Consider the following 14,063-nt stretch of genomic DNA (forward strand, 5'->3'; position numbering starts at 1 on the left):
CAACTGTGAGAAATTAGACAAGTTAAAAGCGGGTGATCGAGGACTCAACTCTGCCTGCGGTCTCTCTCCATGCATTGGAAATGTAATTCTGCAAAATAATCCACAATTTTCATATATGCACCTGTGATTACGTGTGTTTTTTGTTCTCTAAATGTAACGGAATACAGTCCCAAAAAATGGAGCCCTGAATATTATATACCGTATTTTCACGACTATGAGGCGCCATTAAAAGTCTTAAATTTTCTCCAAAATGGACAGGACGCCTTATGGTGCGGAGCGTCCTTTATATGCGCTGAGTTCCAAAATCTGACTGACAGCCGACACGCTGTTTATATAGAGAAAAGGCGGAAGTGACTGTGGCCTGGCATGCGGGAGAGAATTCGGCCAATCAGGGAAGGGTGGGCGTGTATACAGGTATATAAATATATGGAGAGGGAGAGAGAGAGAGAGAGAGAGAGGGAGAGGGAGAGAGAGAGGACAGGCAAGCTAGTCCGCCAATGGTGAAGGGTGGGCGTGTAAGTGGACGCCTCAAGCCAGTACCAACACTTGTATAGAGTGTGGCAATGTGCATTGTTGCAAAACAACTCCGGTTTTGGTTTCTAAGAACCCCTGAAAATAAATTCGACAAAAAGACATGCCTACGAAGCTCAGTTCAAACTTAAAGCCACCGGTTATGCTTTTGGCATGCGTGCCCATCTCACAGCAGCGGTGAAAAAAACAAGTCAAGCAAATGAACTCTGAGCTTGCCGTTATTCCCGGAGGCTTGACTAAAGAACTCTAACCGCTGGACATTGGCATCAACCGGGCGTTCAAAGTAAAGTTGCAAACGGCATGGGAAAAATGGATGATCGGTGGCAAACACAACTTTACAAAGAGTGAGAGGCAGTGCTTGGCGAGTTACACCACAATAAGCAACAACGAGAGGGAACGCAGCGTTTTTGATGGATTACGGTACTTGCACAATTGTTCAATTCTTTCTACACACACACGCTGCCACCATGTTTCGCTCTGTTCTTTACTTTCAAATGTGGGAAAGCTTCACACGAGAGAAATGTTGACTTTGCTGTTGCTACTCCTTCTTTCCGCTCGGCAATGCGTAGCAACTCACACTAGCATGTGATGCATTTAATGACAACTGAGATGTGCAGCCCTCTGCTTCTGATACAGTGGATGAGGACTTTGATGGATTTCTGGGTGATGATTGATCGAAAAACGTGAGAACATTGTACGATGGCTAAAAAAATACACCCGAACTCAGTTCTGCTATCGTTGCCTTTTTAAAAACGTGTTTTTATCTTATCTGTATGTCTTGGCATGCTACCGTATGCTTCAAGCTAACGTGTTAGAGTGCGCGCATGCATGCCGTATGTTTAAGCTGGCGTATGTTTTACCACTGTAAAACTGCGGCCATTCGTACGATGCGTCCTGTGTATGTGTAAAATACAGAAATGTCACGCATTACTGAGACTGCGGCCATTAGTACGATGCGTCGAATAGTTGTGAAAATACGGTAATATATATTCAAATCACTGTATTTTCAACACTATAAGGCACATTGGATTATAAGGCACACCATCAGTAAATGGCATATGTTAAAACTGTTTTCAAAGATAGGGTGGACCGCATTATAAGGCGCATAGAAGCTACGATAGTGCGCTAAAGGGATATACTATACAATACCATACAGCTTTATCTATATAGAGCTTTCCCAACCGCTACTGCTTGAACAAAGCGCTGCACAGAACATTTAAAATACTACGTCCAAGAAATCAGAAAATTGATCCATCTATAACAAGCATCCGATTATAAGCCACACTGTCAGATTTGGAGAAAATTGAATGTTTTTAGGTGCCCGTTATAGTGCAGAAAATATGGTGCTTGCCTGTGTTTTGGCATGCTTTCATGTAGAACTAGATTACCCACATGCAGGCATGCAGGGAAAGATTTAGTGTAAGAGTGTTGCATACAGCCTGCCACTGAAGCTTGGGGAGTGGAACTGTCTTGCTCAAGGGCAGTCAAGCAGTAGCCAGTAACCAGACACAAATCCCTCCAACTACTAGTGACTGCAGCACCATATGTTGCGACGACAGCAATATAATTCAGATAACAGTCTTCAGTTTTGCAATCATAAGATAGCCATCCTTGGTCATTCCACTGAAACAATTACATTTCTTCTCGTGGGCACCATAGACTTTTTTTCCATTCCATTCCATTTTTTTTCCAAGATGGCGCCCGAGTAGGCAGCCTTCGGCAAGTGCTCTTCAAGAGCCTTGCTTTTTTGTTCTTTTTTGCTGTTTTTGTCTTTTGTTTTGTCACATGTTGTTTGTTGTTTCATTGTGTGGACCTGATATGGACTGTTTTCAGCGCTTTTTGGCCACGACATTCGTCAAAGGAGCAGTATCTGTGCTTGGTGGTTGCGCCTTCTCGGCAGCACGCCTGTACCAGCACAGATTTTGATTGGGAGGAATGTCGGCGCCATTGACTGTCGGTGCTGGACAGACCTGGGGCGCTTGTGTTTTTTGCGCCAGTAATGGGCAGCATTTTTCACAACCCCGATTTGTTCAGTGGCTATGTCAGCGCTGTTGGACAGTCGGCGTCGGTGCGGCTGGATGGATGGCCGCTGAAATTTTCAGATGAGGAGAGAGGAGCGTTGGCGAAGAGCGCCGATGCGTATTTGGAACCGTGAGTCGCCGCTTGGAATTGAAATGGATTTCCATGGGACAGGAGAAGTGAACCAATGTTTTTTTTCGTCAATGGATGCTACAGCTTCTTGTTGACTTTGAAACTTAGCTTGTAGCCGACGTGTGCACATTTTGAGCATGACGTCTCTGATCCACTGGTTAAAGGACACTTTGATTCTCTCCTCTTTCATCTCAAACCGCTTCAAACAACAAAGCGTGTGACGGAAAAGTGGTTAGGACTGCACGACTGTCCGTGTTTTATGTTATGTGTTGTGTTTATTATTTTACTTTATGTTAACTGTTTTGTAAAGCGCTTTGTTACAGCTGCCGCTGTTGTGAAAGCGCTATAGAAATCAGCATGTATTGTATTGTATTGTATTGTATAGACTAGATTTGTACTCGAAAGAACTTACATCGCAGCAAATGTGCTTGCTATTTTTCTTTTTCTTTTAATGTACTATACATAACAGCAAAAGCACATGCACTGTGAATACACGTGATACTTTAACATGAAACATTAACTACGACAGTCCATGTGGCCACTTTTCATGAGGCACATGCATGTCAGCCACAATTGCGTAACTGAGGCTTGTGCGAGAACTGAGGCTTGTGCAAGAACTGTGGCGAGCCTTTGATGGAATATTCCAGAGTTTGGGGTTCCTGATTGAAAATCACCTTTGGAAATAGAAAAAAGGTGGCTTGATGCCGTATGGTTATAAATGGATTTTTCCTCATGTGTGAATTGGGAGACCATGAATGACAGTTCCTGCACGATGCTGCCAAGGATCCATGCGTTGGACCTTCGTACATTCAAAGATTGTTGCCATGATAGGGCAAAAAGGATGACATTTGTACTGTCAACTCACACATCTAGGTGAACTTTCAGCATTTCAGGAAAAATACAGGAAGAGGACATGATACCTCTCATGATTAACAGGGGAAATCTTAGAATTCGGGCATAATTTTCAAATACAACAACCTTATCCTCCACTACGAACACACAAAAACAGCACTTTCTTGTGAGGGGCATGCAAAATACCAGACAAAGGTCTGCCTATTAGAATGCCAACTAACACACCGACATAAACACCCCCAACACACACACACACACACACACACCCCTCTCTCTTTCTCTCTCTCTCTCTCTCTCTCTCTCTCTCTCTCTCTCTCTCTCTCTCTCTCCCTCTCTACATATATAATATATATATATATATATATATACACACACACGCACACAAATTATAAAAAAAATCCTCGTCTCACCCCCTCGGGTGGTGTCCGTCCCTCATTCAGCTCGGGTCCTCTACCAGAGGCCAGGAAGCTTGAGGGTTCTGCGCAGTATCCTAGCTGTTCCCAGCACTGCACATTTCTGGACTGAGATGTCCGATGTTGTTCCCGGGATCTGTTGCAACCACTCATCTAGTTGGGGGGTCACTGCCCGAGTGCTCCGACCACCACAGGCACGAGTGTCACCTTTACCTTCCAGGCTCTCTCCAGCTCCTCTCTGAGCCCTTGGTATTTCTCGAGTTTCTCGTGTTCCTTCTTTCTGATGTTTCCATCACTTGGGACCGCTACATCCACTACAACGATCTATGATCACGATATCTGGTTGGTTCGCCATTACCATCTTGTCAGTCTGGATCTGGAAGTCCCACAGGATCTTCGCTGTCATTCTCCACCACCTTTGGAGGTGTTTCCCATTTTGACCTTGGGGTTTCCAGTCCACACTCCGCACAGATGTTTCGGTAGACTATGCCAGCCACCTGGTTATGGCGTTCCATGTAGGCTTTCCCAGCCAGCATCTTACACCCTGCAGTTATGTGTTGGATCGTCTAGGGTGCCTCTTTGCACAACCTACACCTTGGGTTTTGTTTGATGTGGTATATCTGGGCCTCAATGGCTCTGTTGCTCAAGGCCTGCTCCTGAGCAGCCAGAATGAGTGCCTCTGTGCTGTCCTTCAGGCCAGCCCTCTCTAGCCACTAATAAGACTTCTTGAGATCAGCCACTTCAGTTATGGTCCGGTGGTACATCCCGTGTCCCGTGTAGGGATGTACCACCGTGTACTGAAACAAAAGGGAGAAGTGGTGAGGAGTGGGCCACTATGGCAATGAGAGCAGCAGCTGTGAAAACAGTCATTCAATGATGTCAGAGCAGCATAGGGACTCTGGGCTGCAAGGCTACTTTGAAGTATTTAACGGGAGTGCTGAGCTGTGACTCACACGCAAATAAGTGAAATGCCAACATGACTAGCGTGCAAGTCCAGAGGGGTGAAAAAAAGGCTGGGAGAGAACTCGAGCGGGAGTGAAGGAAACTATTTCCAGGTAAATTTTTCAAAATTATGACTCTCAGTTTGGCCTCCTGATGTAGGAAAAAGTGTGTGTGTGTGTGTGTGTGTGTGTGTGTGTGTGTGTGTGTGTGTGTGTGTGTGTGTGTGTGTGTGTGTGTGTGTGGGTGTGTGTGTGTTTGTGTGTATAGCAGGTCTGCAGTTGCAATAGGTAGGCCATGCATAGTCGCTGCTGACACTCAATTTGCTCTTCATAAGTGTCGGTTTATTTTTGGTTTAGGTTTTATCTCTGACTTCTGACACAGCTATTGGTTCTGTCAAATCACTTTGCCTGCGATAGGCCGGCAACCAGTTCAGGTTGTCCCCTGCCGAGTGCCTGAAGACAGTTGGGATAGGCTCCAGCACGCCCTGTGATGCTTAAGAGGAGAAAGCAGATCGTAAAATGAATGGATGGATGGAAATCACTTTGGGCTCATGTCGGCAATCAATCTTAGGCTGCTGAGCGGACCCAATTGAAAAGAAAAAAACTGTGCAAGACACAAGTCATACTGCATCAAGAAGGAATGTCTCATCAAACCCGAATGTATAGTCTCTCAATGGGTCAAAAGATCACAATGAATGAATCAAGAATGAAGTGACCCTGTGTCACTCTGAGAGCCTGCCGATGGAAACTCCTGTTGTGAAAAAAGCCAAATCATGGGTATGAATGAAAAAAATGCTATTGTCATAAATGTCACCAAAGTATATAGTACAATTTGAAATCTCATCAAAATTTGATCATCCTGAACATCTTGATTGTACATTAACGACCTTACATTTTCATTTACAGATAATATTTGGAGTTAACTACCGGTACTGGGTCACTAATTTTACAGACACTAATCATTGATTTGAAGACAGTGTTGAAAGAGAGGAACCTTTGGATGTTATTATTACAGCGCCTAACCTTTTACAAGGCATGTCATAAAAGTTCCAGAACTGATTTTTCCCTTCAAAGTAATCCTCCCAGATTCCAATGCACTTTCCCAGCCATCTCTCCCATCATGCTTTCCTGCATGCACAACCATACTTAAGGATAGAGTTTAGAGTGTTCAATCAACCTACAATGCATGTTATTTGAAATATGGCAAGAAACCACAGTACTCGGAGAAAAACCACACAGGCCCGGAAAAAACATGCAAACTCCACACTCTGAAGCCAGGCATCGTCGAGCAACTGGTGGCCAGGCCTGCACCCACGGGACAGGTGTCGGGCACAGCCAGAAAAGGCAAAGTGTGTTCTCCTTTGGGCTGCATAATACTGTATCTCAAAAAATATTGTTATTCCATTAATGGCCCATACAATATGCATATTGCAAAGACATGCAATAAGTCTCCGATAGAATTCTATACGTTTATGTCAATTTGACAAGTCCAATACATTGCCACCCAATAGGTTACAGTATCTCAGTGCATGAATGTTAATTAACTAAAAATTCAAACTAAAGCTTCCTTATTCTGTTGCATGAAAAGTAGATAATAAAAATGTCACTTCTTTAGGTACATGGTAAATATTGCAATAATATGTTCAACACCCATATCGCATTTTGTTGTTTTTCCAATGCCGTGCAGCCTGAGTCTCACTTCCCCCGGACTCACCACTTTTGGGAGAAGCCAGAGGGATCGGGTGCCCCATGAGGTACAGAAACTAGCTGGAGTGATATGGAACTTCACCTCTCTGGTGGGGAAGGAGCCCCAGCTGGAGTGTGAGACAGAGTGGTTCTGACTAGATATAGTCGGGCTAGCCTCCACACACACATCTTGGGTTCCAGAGAGGGGTTGACAACCCCCCCGACCCCCCCAAGAAGACAAGACACTCAAAATCCCATAAGGAGAGAAAAAAGAATTAATCTTGAGAAGGGACCACAAATGGGTGGAATCCACCTTTCAGAAGACAGGCTGTTCGGCTGATGCAGAATTCTTCACAGCAATTCCCTGGAATGGACAATTGGTTTTCAGGGTTAAGGAGTAAATGATTGAAGGGCATCCATCCATCCATCCATCCATCCATCCATCCATCATCTACCGCTTATCCGGGGCCGGGTCGCGGGGGCAACAGCTTTAGCAGGGAAGCCCAGACTTCCCTCTCCCTAGCTACTTCTTCCAGCTCTCCCCGGGGGATCCCGAGTCGTTCCCAGGCAAGCTGGGTGACATAGTCTCTCCAGCGTGTCCTGGGTCTTCCTCGGGGTCTCCTCCCGGTGGGACATGACCGGAACACCTCACCGGGGAGGCGCTCAGGAGGCATCCGAATCAGATGCCCAAGCCACCTCATCTGGCTCCTCTCGATGTGGAGGAGAAGCGGCTCGACTCTGAGCCCCTCCCCGGATGACTGAGGTTCTCACCTTATCTCTAAGGGAGAGCCCGGACACCCTGCGGAGAAAACTCATTTCAGCCGCTTGTATCCGGGATCTCGTTCTTTCGGTCACGACCCATAGCTCGTGACCATAGGTGAGGGTTGGGACGTAGATCGACCGGTAAATTGAGAGCTTCGCCTTTTGGCTCAGCTCCTTCAGTCCACGACAGACCGATACAACGTCCGCATCACAGCAGACGCTGCACCGATCCGCCTGTCGATTTCCCGCTCCCTCCTACCCCCACTCGTGAACAAGAACCCAAGATACTTGAACTCCTCCACTTGGGGTAAGATCTCCTCCCCGACCCGGATGGGGCACTCCACCCTTTTCCGACTGAGGACCATGGTTTCAGATTTGGAGGTGCTGATTTTCATCCCAACCGCTTCACACTCGGCTGAGAAACGCTCCAGTGAGAGTTGGAGAGCCCCGTTTGAAGGAGCCAACAGCACCACATCATCTGCAAAAAGCAGGGATGCAATACTGAGGCCACCAAAACTCTTCGCTTCGGCTGCGCCTAGAAATTCTGTCCATAAAGGTTATGAACAGAATCGGCGACAAAGGGCAGCCTTGGCGGAGTCCTACCCCCACTGGAAACGATTCCGACTTACTGCCGGCAATGCGAACCAAACTCTGACATCGGTGGTATAGTGACCGAACAGCCCGTATCAGGGGGTTCGGTACCCCATACCCACGTAGCACCCCCCACAGAACTCTCCGAGGGACACGGTCAAACGCCTTCTCCAAGTCCACAAAACACATGTAGACTGGTTGGGCGAATTCCCACATACCCTCAAGGACCCTGCTAAGGGTGTAGAGTTGGTCCACTGTTCCACGGCCGGGACGAAAACCACACTGCTCCTCCGCAATCTGAGGCTCGACTTCCTGACGGACCCTCCTCTCCAGCACCCCTGAATAGACCTTACCAGGGAGGCTGAGGAGTGTGATCCCTCTGTAGTTGGAACACACCCTCCGGTCCCCCTTTTTAAAAAGAGGGACTACCACCCCGGTCTGCCAATACAGAGGCACTCTCCCTGTTGACCACGCGATGTTGCAGAGGCGTGTCAACGAGGACAGCCCCACAACATCCAGAGCCTTGAGGAACTCCGGGCGGATCTCGTCCACCCCTGGGGCCTTGCCACCGAGGAGCTTTTTAACCACATCGGTGACTTCAACCACAGAGATAGGAGAGCCCACCTCAGAGTACCCAGGCTCTGCTTACTCCAAGGAAGGCGTGTTGGTGGAGTTGAGGAGGTCTTCGAAGTACTCTGCCCACCGGTTCACAACGTCCCGAGTCGAAGTCAGCAGCGCCCCATCCCCACTGTACACAGTGTTAGTGGTGCACTGCTTCCCCCTCCTGAGACGTCGGATGGTGGACCAGAATTTCCTCGAAGCCGTCCGTAAGTCGGCTTCCATGGCCTCACCGAACTCTTCCCACTCTCGGGTTTTTGCCTCGGCGACCACCGAAACCGCGGTCCGCTTGGCCAGTCGATACCCGTCAGCTACCTCTGGGGTCCCACAGGCCATAAAGGCTCGATAGGACTCCTTCTTCAGCTTGACGGCATCCCTTACTGCTGGTGACCACCAGCGAGTACGGGGGTTGCCGCCACGACAGGCACCAACCACCTTACGGCCACAACTCAGATTAGCCGCCTCAACAATCGAGGCACGGAACATGGTCCACTCGGGCTCAATGTCCCCCGCCTCCCCCGGAACATGGGAAAAGCTCTGTCGGAGGTGGGAGTTGAAACTCCTTCTGACAGGGGATTCCGCCAGACGCTCCCAACAAACCCTCACTATACGTTTGGGTCTGCCAGGACGGACCGGCATCTTCCCCCACCATCGGAGCCTACTCACCACCAGGTGGTGATCAGTTGACAGCTCCGCCCCTCTCTTCACCCGAGTGTCCAGAACATGCGGCCGCAAATCCGATGACACGACCACAAGGTCGATCATCGAACTACGGCCTAGGGTGTCCTGGTGCCAAGTGCAAAAGGTTGGGCACCCCTGGTTTAATCTTATCTGTCATAGAGGACGTGCCATGTAATTCATCCCAATGTGAACTCTGATTGAAGGGCATCTATTGTTTAATCTCAGTGAGGCATGTGTCCATATTATAGTGATCACCCGGGTTAGTTTGCTTGAAAAGCAAATATAATTGGGTATTGTCGGCATAACAGTGAAAGCTGATGCTGTATTTGCGTATGACATTGCCAAGTGGAAGCAGCAACTGTAAATAAGGAACAATAAAAGGCCAAGTATTGATTCCTATGGGACTCCGCAAGTGCCGTTGCAGTACTCAGAGTTCACATTGGGATGAATTACATGGCACGTCCTCTCTGACAGATAAGATTAAACCAGGGGTGCCCAACCTTTTTTGACCGAAGACCTACTTTTCAAGCAGCAAACCTCCCAGGATCAACCGTTACTGCACGCACATGCATGCATGCGTCACACATGCATGTGTTTACGCATGCACACACGCATGTCTGAATGAGCAACAGCCCAAATGTACCCTAACGCGGGCGAAATGGAAAATTAAACTCGAGACAAAACAAGACTGAGTTTGTGAAAAAGAAGTTGCCGCCCGCCTTTGCGTGAGACCTGGCACAAGGAAGCAGAGACACACTTTAGTGACGTGTTAAGTGCAGAAACATCACAATTGTAGCTCCTGTGGACTGTTTTAAAATGCTTCTCCTGGCGCTCCACATTCCCATTCTTTGACAATGCCAGGAGTGAATTGCAGATCAAACAAACGTTGAGTGGGAGTAAACTAAAAAAAAAAAAGAAGAGACATCTCAATGGCTCTGATCACTACCTGCAATTGCAGAGTACTGACTGCTCACAACTTCCTGTGGTACAGGTCATGCACCACCATAGTTTATAGGTGACCTACTTTATTTTAGTTTTTTTTTAATTCTCTTTTTTGTGAAAGTTAAACTGAAAAGATATTTATGGTGCAGTTAATACTAACACAAAAATATATAGAGTATAAATATACTGTATAAAGTGTAGTTCCCTCACCCTCAACTCCATTCATGGCCCTGGTGGCCACTTTCCTGGATAGAAGACTCATAATTAAAGTGATTTTCACTTCATTCTCAGAGTACGTAAATGATTGCTTTTTTGAATCTAAAGTGACCATTGGTGTTTTAGTCTCAAGCTCCCCTATCAACCAAAGTCGCCATGACAACACTGATGTGAAAGGTACCACAGGTGCCTAGCTCACTGGAGTACCTGGTTCGGTGTGGAATGACAAGTTCCCTGTTCTGGTTGAATGTGCCTTGAGATGGTGCATTGGAGAAACTGCAGAGGAGGATGGAGTGGCATTCATGCTCGCAAGGGTAGCAATTGCAGCTGGCTGGGAACAGGTCGGATCCACCTATCTCCCCAGGTCACCCACACTGGACGAGACGCTCCGAAGGGCCTCCGTTATCTCCAGTAAAGACAACTTGTGCTCGCACAGTGAGGGGATCATAACACCAAGGTTACAAATCAGTATCGTTTAGTAAGCATTATCGTATTTACAATAAAAGTTTTATCAGGGAGTTTTTCTTCCATCCCCACTTGCAGCAGTGTTTGATTGCAGAGGATGTTAGCCAGACAACGTGTTCCACAGTGAAACATATTGCTTTCATTTTTGGAAATGACGCTGTTGTGGAAACAAAAATGGGTGGGGGATGCACAGAGGCTGACACTGTCCAACATTTTTCTTAATTGTGGTGGGGAGAGTCTTCAGGCACAGAGAACCACAGATCCTGAACTATATTCACTTTTTTATCATCATTGTTGTTTTAGTGGTTTGGACTCATGCATACAGTATCGTGAAGTGGGAGGTCCAACTGGAGTTCAAATACTGCAGCTGGGATGAAGTGGCCTCAAACCACTGAAGCTAAGAAACCCCATCAGTCAGATTTATTTTCATTAAAAGTGAGGCTGTCAATTGAATTGTTAACTGCATTGTACAAAGTAAGAGGCCACCATCAGGAGTTGCGCACTTAGGGATGATATAAACTGGTAGCAATATGGGTACTAAACAAACCCAGGTGGTTCACATTGATGGCAACTACTGGTGAAACCCCCTCCTTTTGATCATGCCTGACAGTTGGCACTTTGTCAGCCCTACTTTACCTATGGCCCCTCCTCATGCATGAGTGCAGGATAACAAGCATATTCACCCGCATGTACACACTGGGCAGACTGATTGCTCGCGGGTCAGCGCCATGGCCAGAGTTACAATTCTGGGAAAATTCCCCTACTGCCCCCAGTTAACCCCCCACAACACCACCCCTTTAATTGCCTTGTTTACTTTCTCAGATTGACTTGAAGTAGCACGACGACAAAATGTTTTCCCACAAAGTTGCCTTGGATAGGACACAAGTGGGATGATACGACATTTATTGGGCCAGGGCACAGGGATGACGCTACATTGGATGTTATAACATCGTCAGAAATCTCTGACGCCCTAGTTAAGATTCTCCAGAATTTATATGATATTCCTAAATATATGTAAGAATTATTTTCTCAGCCCCTGTGCATCGGTCAACAAGCCCCCATTCAGCCATGCCTGCCAACACAGCATGACAAAAGATTGGAAAGAGAAAAATATGATGTCCCTTGTATCATATCACTCAAACTAATCATAAAATGTTTGATTATGATAGAGAGAATTATGATATACATGTGAGTGTCACCAGGACAAATATTGACGTATGCTAAGGAGAAAATGTCACTCCAAATGTGTATGTACGGCAACACATTGCGATTACTGTAGAATTACGTTAAAAAGAAAAGGCATTGACAAATTTCAAGACTGAACTGTGTGTGTGCAGATGTGTTCCTCGTGTAGTGTGATGTATTGTAGGCCTCATGGTCAAATTATTGGAATATTTGACCTATTTTGTGGTCCAAACCAGCATATATCCAAGCCCTGAAAATGTCATGGGACCCAAATTACTCAGTTTTTCCCTTTTACTAAACTTTCAAGACCCACATGTTAGCAGTTAGCATTGAAAGCATATTGTACATCAGTACACAGTAAATTAACACTTGCAAACGCTTCTAAGCACACAGACAGTATGTGAGCATGTAATGTTACAGGAAATTGAACCTGATCGGTATATTCCTTTGAGGAGCCTACACGTTGGATGCATTTGGAAGAGAATTTGGTTCAACTACATACCTACTGATTTCCTATTTGGCCAACTAGAAGTGCTCTGTTTTGACTATAAAACATCACACACATGCTGTGCTACAAAAACATCTGTGCGATGAAGCGTGAGGCAATGTGTTTGAGCAAATGAGAAGCAGGTCGATGACACACTTCTGCTCTGCCACGTGTGCTTTCAACCCCTGATTGGCGATTTGTCATTTATTTTGGTTTGAGTGCACACAAAATAAATATGCTCCAGTATTTTCCATCTCATAGACTGAGCTGGTACACACAACACACTGCGAGATGATTGCATGGAATGAAGTTTTGGTAAACAGGAGAAATGCTGTCACTTGTACGTTTATCTCAGCTAATGAGAAACACATGACTACTATAGCTTAGTAATGGAAACAGTTTTGTGTCTGTGTGTGTGTGTGTGTGCGTGTGTGTGTGTGTGTGTGTGTGCGCGCGTGTGTGTGTGTAACATGTTGAATTTGATTGAAATAATGCCACAGATAAATTTGCTTTACAGTAATGTGACCTCATCACAGTGACTAAGCTTAAAAAAAATGCAAACATAAACCTATTAAATATGCCTTAAGTTGTAGTTCAACTCAGAGTCACGCAGAGCTAGTCTGGCCTACGTCTGTCATTGCGGCCTTGCAGCTTGGAGCTGGGTGTGCTCAAATCTGCCCCCACATTCACATTCCACAGTCTGCACAAGCTCACACTCACACACACTGGGTCAGTGGGACAATACAGTATGTTTGTCTGGTTGCCAGTTTCCTTTCGTTATATGGAGTCACACTGAGCGTCTCTTTCAAGAAGCATGTCGAGAAAAATCTCTCTCTCTCTCTCTCTCTCTCTCTCTCTCTCTCTCTCTGCAATATAACATAAAACATGACTTGATGGTACTTATCACTCGAAGGTCCAGCATAGGATCAAACCCTGGTTGGGGGCTTTAATCCATCCAGGGCCATTGAAAAGGAAGACCGGTTGAAACTTGAGAATCACTTCCAACCAAAAGATAAGAACAAAAAGAAAATGTTTTGTCTGGAGATCTAAGTTTGGTTTATGGGATGTCTAAGGCAGTCTTTGCATTTCTGGTGCGTAGCAGCACATGGCCAGTAGTTTTGCTCAAAACAGTTTTAAAATTCTTCTGGTTTAGTCAGGAATTATTGTGTGGCTTTTGGCTGTCGAAATGTGAGACAAAAATGTGCAGCTCTAGTAGAAGTCCTACAGTGAGTGAGTTATGGCCATTGATACAAGGATATAATGAACATCCTGCAATGGAGATGTTCTGAAAAGCAGGAAACTTCAAATATTTTACATGCAATGAAAAAATAACGTCTTCAGAAACAAATTCCTCAACTGAGAATTCCTGAAAATATGCCCATTTTCTTAAGCAGTATCAACACAAGCCAGAGTTCAAGTGGCCTCTCCTTCTTGGTTAGCTAAAACACACAGTCACAGGCATGCATGAAGGTTCACAAAACACACCCTGAAATTACATGTTGGCTTCGCAGGCCAAAGTATGTGGGCCCACTCAGTCTAGCT

At 46.0% G+C, this 14,063-nt stretch overlaps 1 long non-coding RNA gene across 1 annotated transcript in view; it reads left to right on the top strand.

Moving 5' to 3' along the window:
- The first annotated feature begins 4,761 nt into the window (after positions 1 to 4,761).
- Positions 4,762 to 14,063, top strand: part of LOC127596447 (uncharacterized) — a 14,585-nt gene continuing 5,283 nt past the window's right edge. The window contains exon 1 of the long non-coding RNA XR_007961478.1: positions 4,762 to 5,002. This is a non-coding gene — a long non-coding RNA (uncharacterized LOC127596447). The remainder of the gene's footprint in view (positions 5,003 to 14,063) is intronic.

Source organism: Hippocampus zosterae, chromosome 2 (genome assembly GCF_025434085.1).
Source record: "Hippocampus zosterae strain Florida chromosome 2, ASM2543408v3, whole genome shotgun sequence".
Classification (NCBI taxonomy): domain Eukaryota; kingdom Metazoa; phylum Chordata; class Actinopteri; order Syngnathiformes; family Syngnathidae; genus Hippocampus; species Hippocampus zosterae.